Consider the following 12,795-nt stretch of genomic DNA (forward strand, 5'->3'; position numbering starts at 1 on the left):
GACTGGTGCATGGATGATTAAATGAGAGCATAAGTGGTGAATGTATATTAGAATTGGAGCCAGGGTGCTGAATGGATGTTACGAGTGCATGAGTGTTGCACGGATGATTGAATGAGTGCATGAGTGGTGCATGGATGATTGAATTACTGCATGAGTGGTGCATGGATGACTGAATGAGTTCATGAGTGGTGCATGGATATTAGTATGAGTCAGGTGGTGGATGAATGATTCAAAGAGTGCATGAGTGGTGCATGGTGGATCGAATGAGTGCATGAGTGGTACATGAATAATTGGATGAGTGCATGAGTGGACCATGGATGATTGATTGAGTGCATGAGTGGTTCATGGATGACTAACTAAGTGCACGAGTGGTGCATTGATGATTGAATAACTGCATGAGATGGTGCATGGGTGACTGAATGAGTTCATGAGTGGTGCACGGATATTAGTATGAGTCTTAAGTGGTGGATAAATGATTGAATGAGTGCATGAGTGTTGCATGGACGATCAAATGAGTGCATGAGTGGTACATGATTGATTGAATGAGTGCATGAGTGGAGCATGGATGACTGATTGAGTGCATGAGTGGTGCATGGATGATTATTAGAACATATTTCCAAGCAGCTGGAGAATTCAGTTGTGACTACTCTTATAAATCACCCTACAATATGGCCAAACAAAAATAAAATATGAACATATTTTTCATTTACTGCAGATCCAACCAAATTTATTAACCATTTCACGTTTGGTGGCCTGTTGTCAATGCAATATCCCCAGCCAACCCCCCCACCACACCCCTGAGGACTCAATATGTAATTTCTAGATATATTTAATATTCCTGGTGAAATGTAATTGTTACATTAACTACACTGGGCAATTACCTGTCTTTATTTAAAGCATAACAGATTGTTTTTCAATGTGCCTGTCTCTACACCCCATTCATGTATTCCTTGAAAGTTTTGAATCAGCAATGAAGTTTGACCCTTGACAGATTTGCTTTTTACAATGAAACTATGCATTTAAGCATTCTTTTGTGGAAGTGTTTTACCATTTCACCTCCATTTATATTGCTTTCACATAATGCATTCTTAAATCATGCAGAAAATAATTGCGCGTGCTATACCTGTTGCCAGCAAGAACTTGGCGTTGTTCCCTTAAACATACATATCCCATACTTTTCCATTCCATAAAAATAACACAAATCCTTGTAACCAGAGCCTGGAGGCCCTCGGCTTTGCTACATTTTCACCCTCACTACATTAAGAGGTCTTAATGTATTCCAGGCAGCACATGTGATTCTAATTTAGTGAAATAGACCCCTATCTTTGACGCAGGTAAAGTGGCATGTACGAAATCGGCAGACATTAAATGTACCAATCATCCTTTTATATACTGGCCAACATTCTCTGCCTCCTTGGCATGTTATCTTTTCCATTTTATCACGTCGTGTGTAGGTTACTTGAAGAGCAAAAGCACACTCGCATCATTAGGAGCCCATGCAAGGTTTGTAGACTGGCAATGTTCTCAGATAAATGTTACTAAAACATGTCATGTCACTTTACACTGAGAATAGATCTGCACATATTTAATCAGATAGTTCACGAGCTTCTAAATAACAAAGAAAAAAATCTCAGTCATCTAAGGAGAAACAACCAAGAAACATCTGCTACATTATCCGTCTGAGAAGCACTGGTCCAACGCTCAATTACAACAAGCATTTGCAAAGCCAATAGGTCTCGCATATAATAGGGCTTTTGGCTTTGTCAATGTCTTTTAGCCATGTTGTACAGCAGCGTGCCAGCTGCGTGTCATGGCTGAAAGTAAAAAGAAGAAAAGCGCTATGACATGGTCAGCGCTGGCTGCATCATAGTGCTTCTTTTATTACTGGTTGGACAGGGTCAACACGGAGGGAGAAAGGGTCTCCAGAGGGCAACACAAACAACTGAGGGTGTTAGAAAAAGTGCTATGACGTGGCCAAGGTTGGCCAGGGTAGAACACTTTTTTGTTTTGTTTTTGCAGTGGGGCAGGCAGGAGGCAACACAGAGGAGTAGGAGGCGGGAGACACTCCTCAAGGAGGGGAGGCGGGAGGCAACATTCTGGGACGGGGCAGAAGGCAACATAGGAAGAGTGGGTGGTAAGCTGTACAGAGGGAGGGAGGCAAGTGGGGGAAACATGAACAATGCAGGAAGGAAGGTAAGGGCTGGGAGCAAGTCCACATACACTAGAGAATAGAGGGAGGCTGGAAGACAACAGAGGGTCAGAGGGACTGGGGGCAAGAAACAACACAGATAATAATGGAAGGAGGGAGGGTTTTTTGGTAAGCGGCAACACGGACAACAATGGATGGTGCCAGTAACATGGACAAGAGAGGGTGGCAGACCAACACGGACGAGGCGGGGGCAGAGGGAGAAGTACAGATGGTAGCCTTTTGTTCTGATTGTACTCAGTTTCTGGTTAGCAGTCACAAACACATGTGCAATACGGTTGAAGTACTCTGTGTTTATGACTCAAACAAGTCACACATAGCATTGTGAAGGACGTGTTGGTATCCAATCTTTACGGACGCAATAGAATGTTGAAGATGCTTTAAGTGTGAGCATCGACGAGAAAGTGGTTTAATTGAACGGGAAACAGCGTTTACAACGCTGGTAATACGGGTAGGTTACAACTCGGACGTTACATCGTCCGCGTTGTTACCATGCATGGCATTACATCGCAAGTGTCGCTAGATGGCGCGCAACACAAGGGAATGTGTTGGATTTTAAATCCAACACATTCCCTGCTGTTGCGCTAACTGGAGTAGGAATAGTAATTTATACTATTCCTAAGTCCAGCTCGCCATCTAGCGCAAGTCGTAGAAACAGCGATGTAAAGCCATGCGTGGTAACAACGCTGACAATGAAACGTCCGCGTTGTAACCTGCTGCGGGGTAATGGATGGCGTAGTAACATCATACATTCAATTGAACACCTGTGTTTTCTTTCATCAGAGACAAACATCTGAATGATTGACCTTTGCTAGGGTATTTTGGAATCGGCAACCTTTGCTTGGATACTCCTGGATGCCCTGAAGAAGCCATATGTTGGTGAAACACGTTGGCTGCAAATATCTCTTCCCACATGTGAAATGAAGAATGAACAAAAAGAATACACTTTAACAGAGGATCTTTCATTGATGTAGAAAGGCAACATGAACAACAATGAGAGGGGTAAGCAACATGGCCAAGGATAGGTGGCCAGCCAACACGGGTGGTGGGAGGGGGGGAGGGAGGCGTAAACAAGGTAGCCAGCTGAAGAAGAAACATTCTGGTAGGGTGCTTAAACGCAAAGAAAACAGCAACACATAAATAAAATGTGCAGTGGAAGGACACAAGTAATGCTAATATGCACCAGGGGAGGTACAAAGTCATTATGAAGAAGGAAACCTACGGCAGCTGACCAATAAGAAGTAAATGAGAGTGACAATGAAGCCAACCAATGGTAAGCGTTGGGAACTCCTAAATCACCAGTCCGTCGGCTGGGGAGAGGATGTGGTCCGTCGGCTAGACTGCCGACTTTGGTGCTGGCAACCAGGGTTCGAGCCTCGGGGTCGTGCCCACATCCTGTGATTCTGGGCAAATCACTTAATCTCCCTGTACCTGAATGTGTAATGTAAATACGGTGCTCATGTAAAGCGCTCCAATACCTTCGGGTCGAGTTCGCGCTATATAAATCTGCAAAAAAAAAAAAATAGAAACAAAAGATTTCGAAGAGACAGCGCACAAGACCTAACAATGAATGCGGCCTACCTTTGAACTATAAATGTTTTTCCAAACCTACTAAAAGCCCCTAATGCACGAACTGTGAGCCACCTCATTCTACAGAGTAGCAGCATTTGTCTCAGATATTTCGAAGCTAAAGAGGCCATATTTACAAAAGTTTAGAAAAAAACATAGGTAATTCAGCATCTTAAATTATCAATGTTGCGGAGACTGGTAATTATGGGCTGCAGGATTATGAGCATAGAACTTTTGGAATAGGAGATAACTTCTGATTTTTGAATTCTGCGTACAAATTCCCGCATATTTTTAATCCATTTTGGGGTCTCTTTCAACTGAATATTTCTTCAGGTATTACCAAAGAAATATGCCGGGCTGCGGTAAAAATTAGGGGGGCATTCTTCACGCAAAGGTCCGAATTCAGATTTGGTCATACCCTCATATTTCAGGTATACCGTAATTCTGCTAATAAGGGTCAGACAGTTGAGAAAAAATGCTCAATCCTGTTCTTGGGAATGGTAGTTGGAAAAAAGATGAATAGTCTTGACTCCACATGTACAATTACTGAATACATAGGGCCCGATTCACAGAACTAACTTAAGACAAAATCCTAAACTTACTACTTTTGGTATTCACAGAAGTTAGGATTTTGTCTTAAGTTTGTCTTAAGTTTGTCTGTCTGTCTTAAGTCTCTCTTAAGTCTGTCTTAAGTCTGTCTTAAGTTTGTCTTAAGTTTGTCTTAAGTTTGTCTTAAGTCTGTCTTAAGTCTGTCTTAAGTCTGTCTTAAGTTTGTCTTAAGTCAAACTTAAGACAAAATCCTAACTTCTGTGAATACCAAAAGTAGTAAGTTTAGGATTTTGTCTTAAGTTAGTTCTGTGAATCGGCCCCATAGTCTATTATTGCAAAAATAATTCACATTTTTCTTTAGGTCAAAAGAAGTCGTAGGCGAAGTGAGGAAAGTTCAACTTCACCGATTTGTGTAGCTGTGTTAGATTCTGTCAACTTCACAATGTTGGTAACGTTTAACAAGTACATACAGAGTGAAATGTTTAGCAAAAAGCTACTCTTTGTGGGGAAATCTGCACTATAATAAAGTGGAATAATTCTCCTGCTATAATCGCTTTGAGGGAATTTCTCCAGCAGGCAAATATTTGCAAAAGTTATTAACTTTGCAACTTCATAACGTTGCAAAGTTTGTTACCTTTCCAAAGCGCCGCTGGCAGAATTAAAATTTTGTACACCCGAAGTAAATACGCAAAGTTTAGGGATGTCGTCAATTTTACATCTACCTTGACCATTGTTTTCATAGACATTTCTCTCTCATCCGGACACTATAGAACTTTATAGATACTTGTGCCCTAGCAACACTTGAAAACAAGTATTTCTCTCTGAGGTTAAGATGCAACTGATGGTAAGATGTGAGGACATCCTGTCTGTTTGTTGAAAGGTTCTCTGGTTATTTTTGCAAGTCACTTGAAATAGCCACAGTTCTACCTCAAATGTGGACGACCTTTTGTAGTTTCATCTGTAGCACTGTCCTCATTGTGGGCTTCTTTAGGTGTGAAGCTTTGAGCCTTTTGGAATGTGTGAAGGTTGAGTAGGGGAGATGACTACTGTAGTCAGAGACATAACTTACTCTTCCAAATATCCTGCCTATGCAAAGAGATTGCATTTCATTATGTCTCCGTTGAACAACTCTTGTAGGAGAGACACCTTCCCAGTCTGCTTTTTGCCTGCATAGAACAGTCATTTTGAAACATGAACCCCGTGTCTCACAATCCTTTGGCACATTGAGAAGTTGAATTCATGATTTGTGCTTGTCCGTGATTAAAGAAGTGGTAGAATGCAAACCTATATTTGATGCTGAGGCCTGGGCAGATTTCATGTGAAAGTGCACTACATCACATGGACTAAATAGTCCTTCTCTAGGCTCAGAAGAGTTTGAAGTTCCGACCATACTGGAGGCATCTAAAGCAAAGCCTTCAACTGACTGATCCCTTAGAGTCATTAAGACCACATTGCTTCTTCTTTGAACCTCAGGACCTGCCTTTCCCTATTGCTAGAATACCCACTTTGGGGACAATTTAAGTACCTTTCTGAGTTGACATCTCTGGCTGGCACTCAAATGGCTTTAGCGGACCATGGACATTGCTATAGTCTTTAAACATGTGGCATTACCCATTTCACTAGTTCATACTGTCCTGGGGTAGTAAACTCTAACTGTTGTGTATAATCATGAAAGAATAATGTGATTAAAGTGAATCAAAGGAAGTGTATGTGTTTGATAGAATTGCATCTGAATATGATGCTCATGATGCTTATTCTCTAAATTATGTCAGATTCTGTGCAATAAATGTTGAGCACTGAATCAAATCCAAGCTATTCTCATAAAAAAAAAATAGCAAACCAACAGAGAGCACACTGTGAGACATGGTTTATAATGTAAAATAGAAACAACACTGAAACTGTTACTCAAATATTCGAAAACAGTACTAGTGCATGTGATTAATGGAGGGAGTTGAATTGGTTAATGAGAGAGTGGCTTGCGACACATAACTGATACCTAAGTTCGACTACACAGCAGACTCTCAGGACATCGAGAAGAACACAACTGGCAGAGCAAAGCGTTCAAGATGGATGGCAATGATGAACATACCGCGCAGGTGTGTATTTTTGTACAGACATGTACACAAGGTATTAGGAAATCCACTTTAAACTTGAACCTTACCGTAACTGATAACTAATAAAGATACTTGCTGTGACATGTTAATATTTACTATGATTTTTAATTGTGATGATTTGCCATGCAGCAGCACTTTGGACCACTCATGCTGTTATTGGAGGATTATAAGGTATAGAAAGTTGAAGACTTGATGAAAGTCTCTACAATAACATCACTTAATGCAATCTCACATATAGTGACTTTTTAAAGGTGTGCAGTTAAAGGTTTCAAGGTGTCATTCACTTAGTTCATGAGTGGCAGTAATTTGATCAAAAAGTATACATATGCTTTTTGATATTCTAACTGGACTGATGACTGTTAGAAATGGGTGTCTCTAGTTGTTAGAGGTAGGTACCTTTGTTCAAATAGGGGCCCTTGCTTCTAGTCAGGGTAAGGGGGATACACTCCTAAAATAACCCCTGCTCACCCCCTTGGTAGCTTGGCACGAGCAGACAGGCTTATCTCAGAGGCAGTGTGTAAAGCATTTGTGAACACACACAGTAACACTGTGAAAACACTACAAATAGACACCACCCCAGTTTAGAAAAATAAATAATCTTTATCTAAATCAAAACAAGACCAAACAACAAAAATCCACAGTACAGGTATCAAGATATCCTCAAAAATAGGTTATTCACAAAAATGAAGCTTGTAGCAACAAATAACTCCACTTGGAGTTATAACGACGTCGTGCCCAGTGGAAATCGCAAAGTATGGCGCCGAAGGTGAGGTGCGCGGCGTCGGGCCCGGAGTCAAGCAGAACCACAAAGAACAGTACCTTGGAATTGATGACAACAAAGACAGTTCAAGGCTTCAGGGAGTTGCAGCTTCGTAGGTGCTGCGCGGCATCAGTTCCTTACGACCCCAGGGGAGGTGCAGCCTCTGTTCCTTACTGCAGCGCAGGGGAGGCGTGACGACGGTTCCTTACTGCGTCGGGGAGATGACGTCACGATGGCGCTCCAACCACTGTTCCTTACAATGGCGCGATGACAATGGAATCGGGGATCACCCACGTTGAGGATCGGCTCCGCGATGATGAAGTCGGCTCGGAGTCGATGCGGCACGGCAACAGGCGTCAGGCCTACGTCGCAAGTCGGAGCAGCGCTCACGGCTTCGGTGCAGGTTGCGGTGTCGCTCACCGGCGTCGGTGTTGCAATTTCCTTCTGTAGCAGCTGAAACAGCAGTTCCAGATGCAGGGAGACCGAAGGGGTGAAGTCTTTGTGTTCCTGAGACTTCAGAACAGGAGGCAAGCTCAGTTTCAAGCCATTGGAGATCTTTTCTTCAAGCAGGTGACAAAGCAAAGTCTTTTTTCTCCTTTCCTTGGCAGCACAGGGGCAGTATTCCTCGTCAGCTTCTCCGGCTCTTCTCCTTGGCAAAGGTTTCCTCTTGATTTCCCAGAAGTGATCTAAAAGTATGGGGTCTGGGCCCCACTTTTTATACACACAAATCCTGTGTTCTCTGAAGGCAGAGAGTGTCTGTACCCAGCCAAAACCAGTTCTGTCCTCACTGGTGCAGCTTCCTGGCAGGAGGTGGAGACATCATTGTTAAAGGCAGACCAGGCCCATTCAGGTGAAAAGGAAATCTCCTCCCCCTACTCTAAATGCAGCCCAGCCCTATTCAGCCCAGCCCTGACTCATCAGACTTCTGGAGCCACTGCCCTTCTCCAGCCCCTGTCATACAAAAGCCAGACATGCAATACACAAACCTAGCAGAGGCACACTGGATGGTTAGGCAAGAAAATACCCACTCTCTAAGGGCCTCATGTAGGTAAATTACATTTACCACTTCATAAATACCGAATCATACCGAATCGGTATTTATGAAGTGGAAATGCAATGTAGGTAAAAAGTCGGTATATATTACCGATTCGGAAAATTCGGTAATTACCGAATCGGTATTTACCGATTCGGTAATGAGGCATACCTTCCCATTGATTTCTCAATGGGATGGTATGCCTCATTACCGAATCGGTAAATACCGATTCGGTAATGGGGGGAGCACATTCAAGGGTGGCAGGGTGTCACATTGACACCCTGTTGCACCCCTGATTCCTGCATGTGTGCACATGTGGCACACATACATGCCCTGAGAGCATGTATGTCTGCACAAAAAATGACGTGCACAAAAATGCTTTTTTTCACCTATTCGTCATTTACCACCAACCTTTAGTTGGTGGTAAATAACGAATCCCCACACCCACGACACACTCCCCCTACATCTCATTTCATGATTCGGTATTTGCCGAATCGGTAAAATTACCGATTCGGTAAAATTACCGATTCGGTAATTTTACCGATTCGGTAATTTTACCGATTCGGTAAATACCGAATCATGAAATGAGCCCATACATCTCAAAAGCCCAAATACCGGTCGGTAACGGTATATTTACCGAAAATCGGCCGTTACCGACCGGTATTGGGCTTCCTACATGAGGCCCTAAAAGTGGTATTTTCAAACACAGAATGTAAAAATATCCCACACTAGATGATGCACTTTAACATTCTGAGTTCATGCAGACTGAACTTTTCTTTTCTATCTTGTTCCCAGGGTCAGTTATGTTTATAAGATGTTATAAACACATTACCCATTCTATCCTATCCTATAGTGAAAAACGAAATTGGCAGTATTTCACTATCAGGACGTGCCACACACATCAAGGCATGTCCTACCTTTCACATACAATGCACCCTGCCCACAGGGGTACCTTGGGCCTGCCTTAGGGGTGACTAAAATTCAGAAAAGGGAAGGTTTGGGGACTGGCAAGTGTGTGCACTTGCCAAGTCGACATGGCAGTCCCAGACTGTACACAGGCTCTGCAATGGCAAGCATAAGCCACATTTTACAAGCTGCTTTTGTGGGTGGCACAATCAGTGCCGCAAGGCCACCAGCAGCATTTGATTTACAGGCCCTGGGCACACATAGTGCACTGTACTAGGATCTAGCAAGTAAATCAAATAGCCAATCATGGAAACACTAATCCATAACACAATTTACAAAAGAGAGCATAATCACTTTAGCACTGATCAGCAGTGGAAAAGTGCCCAGAGTCATAAAACCTCCAACAACAGGTCAGGAAAAATACAGGAGGAAGGCAAAAAGTTCTGGAATGACCCTGCAAAAAGGGCCAAGTCCCACAATGATGGACAGAGTTTTAGCAAAAAAGAGACAGTAATGTGAGGATCACTCTTTGGAAGACATCAATTCATTTGGTATGCTCAAATAGGTGATCAACGAGATTGTTTTGATAATCACGCATTTGTACATGCATATATTCACTTGGGAGGGACACCATTTTTGTCAATTTACCTCTGTAACAGAAATTTGAGATTTTCTCTATCTTTATCTATAGAATTTAAGAAATTGCAAGAAACTTGGTTATTTTAATGAGTAGATGTGATATTTGAAGAGGACCGAGAAACACCTTCAGGTGGGATTGTTGCACTTTACAAAATAGATATACCAAAACATATCTATGTATGGCAATAGAAAAATCCTAAGAATTGGATATTCCTTACAGATTTTATAAGTGGCAGAAGGTCGATAAGGAGTGCTACTTAAAACAAAATGTTATCATTAGAGCTGTGTTAAAGAGTACCATGTCACTGGGCTTCTCAAGTGTTACTAGAAAGTGTATTTTTAAATAGAAAAGGCCGACCATGGACTGCATCAAAGCAGATTCCATTTAATAAGCAGATCACTTGCACTTGCTGAAATTGCCCTTTTACTCTCTCTAGTCTTGCTTTGGTTGTCTAGCTTGTAGTTATGTATAAAACAGTTCATCATCCACATCTATTTCATAAATAGCTCTTGGGTCAGCAGACCTGAAAGTGCATTATTGTCATCGTACTGGTTTATCTAACAGAAACTTTTACAACACTTTCTTTAGGTCAATTCCTGATCTGTGCTTGGTTCTTTTAAAAGCTATTTGGAGGATTTTTATGTTTACCATTTACATTTGTGCTTTGTATTATGAACTTTGCTTAGCGCAATTCCTTTTTGTCAATCGTTGGTACATATTTTGCTGTCTATTGAACTTATTCAATGGAACGTAGCAAGGCTGATTTAAAGGCAGATCACTTTGTAAATTTTCACAGCACAGTGCCTGAGTAGTTATTTGTTTGAAACACTAATGCCTTCTCCTTGATTTCATGAATGGCATGGTTCCACCGAGCAGTAGGCTATTCACATGATTTGTCCATACAGAACCTACACTAGTGGGACGAACAATTCTTTTTGGCAATGTGTCATTGTGATCGATTTTTTATTTGGAGATCTAGTGAGTTACACAAACTCGAGGGGGATATGAAGGATTGGAAGTTCCCCAAGCACCGACTCTTAATTATATTGTTATAATACAAAAAAATTGTTTGTGGTCAATTAATGAACGAGAGCAGAGTCTGTCTGTAATGTGCCAAGGCGGATTTCCTACTGTTAGCCCTGATTGGATTTTGCTGCAGTCTACACCATTGTCGGGCTCCAAAGCACCATATCAGTTGTTCTTCTCGGAAGCCCTGCCCAAAAAGACTAAAAACTCAGAAACCACCTCATTGACTATGGTTGTCCCAAATGATACCTTGGACTTGCCCCTTTCAGAAACTGCAAGCAATAAAGCTCTATATGGGTATTGTCGAACAAACCACCATGGAAACTCAACGGGCTGTCAAATCCATCCCCTTTGCACTTCCTAGATATCAATGTAACACCAAAAAGCTATTTGGGAAATTACTGGCACTATACGAAATGTGAAATCTACATAGGAGAATGATGGCCTTGGAAAACCTCAGTACATGATCCAGTGTTGAAATCTTTGTTATCCCGAGAAGGAAGAGGCAGACAACAAGTGCTCATTCCTTGCCAGGTTGATTCCGGATATCCTGGAAATGACATACTCTCTACCACTTGAGTTTTAATAGGTCCATAGGGTACAACTCTGCATTCAAAACATACAAACTCACTCAGCCTGATCATGGTAAGCCTATGTCATCACAGCCAGGAGAGACAAATTGCTATAGAAGCCAAGAAACATAGCTCATACCAGAAGGGAAGACAAAGGATTACATTAGCAGAATTTCCTCCAATGAAACCCACGCCACTCACAAGAAATTCCTAGTATTGCAACCATCTCTCAAACAGAGGGACGTCAGGTTTGGACTCCTAGAACTCTCCATGATGCTGGTAATGAATTAAGGTCATACATGCGGCTATTATGATGCACATGCTCTGGAAGGGTTCTTGAAGCCCACAGGTGTCGTGCAATGGAGCAGGTACCACCACCCTCGACTCTCTCAACTGCTGATTCTGCCCCTGCATGGCCTGGTGGATGGTGAGAGGAACAAAACAAAGCAGGAACTTCTCAGAGGTTCACATCGAGGAGAGAAGTTCAGAGTCAAAGATCAGAAGTGGATTCCAAAAAACAGGGATAAATCCAGCCACATCACCCCCCACCTGAGAGACCTACACTGGCTCCCTGTCAACAAGAGGATCACCTTCAAGCTCCTCACCCACGCACACAAAGCACTCCACAATGCCGGACCAGCCTACCTGAACACCAGACTCAGCTTCTACACCCCCACCCGCCAGCTCCGCTCCGTCAGCCTCGCCCTCGCCGCTGTTCCCCGCATCCAACGAACAACCTCCGGCGGTAGATCCTTCTCCTACCTCGCCGCCAAGACCTGGATCACCCTCCCTACCCACCTACGGCAGACCCAAGACCTACTTGCCTTCAGACGACTCCTCAAGACCTGGCTCTTCGAGCAGTAGCAGCACCCCCCCAACCCCCACCCTCCCTCAGTGCCTTGAGACCCTCACGGGTAAGTAGCGTGCTTTACAAGTACTCTGATTGATTGATTGATTGATTGATTGATTGATTGATTGATTGATTGATTGATTGATTGAAAATCTACCCTCAACGGCCCTTGAATGAATTTACAGTGCATTTTTAGCCATGGTAAAGATTTACTGAGCCGCTTATGCTGGTGCAATATTTGCCAGTGAGGGAATGCATTGGAGGCTTGTTTCATAAATCTGTATTTCTGTCAGTACCGTATAGCTGCAAAGAGAGAACAAATGGCCACTCATAGCACATTTCAAACGACCAAATAAAAATGCTTGAATAAATACACCGACAATCTGCACAGTCTGTGTAGTATAATGTACACGCCAACAGAAAGACCAGCGTTAACCCTTGAGTACAGAACCATCACGTGAGGCCGAATAACAGGTGTAAGCTTTATGTAGATATATAATATAATGTCACAAAATTAAAAATATTCCAGAAAATAATTCATTCATTGGATGACTTCATGTGTAAAAGGTG

This window comes from Triturus cristatus, chromosome 8 (assembly GCF_964204655.1).
Source record: "Triturus cristatus chromosome 8, aTriCri1.1, whole genome shotgun sequence".
Classification (NCBI taxonomy): Eukaryota; Metazoa; Chordata; class Amphibia; order Caudata; family Salamandridae; genus Triturus; species Triturus cristatus.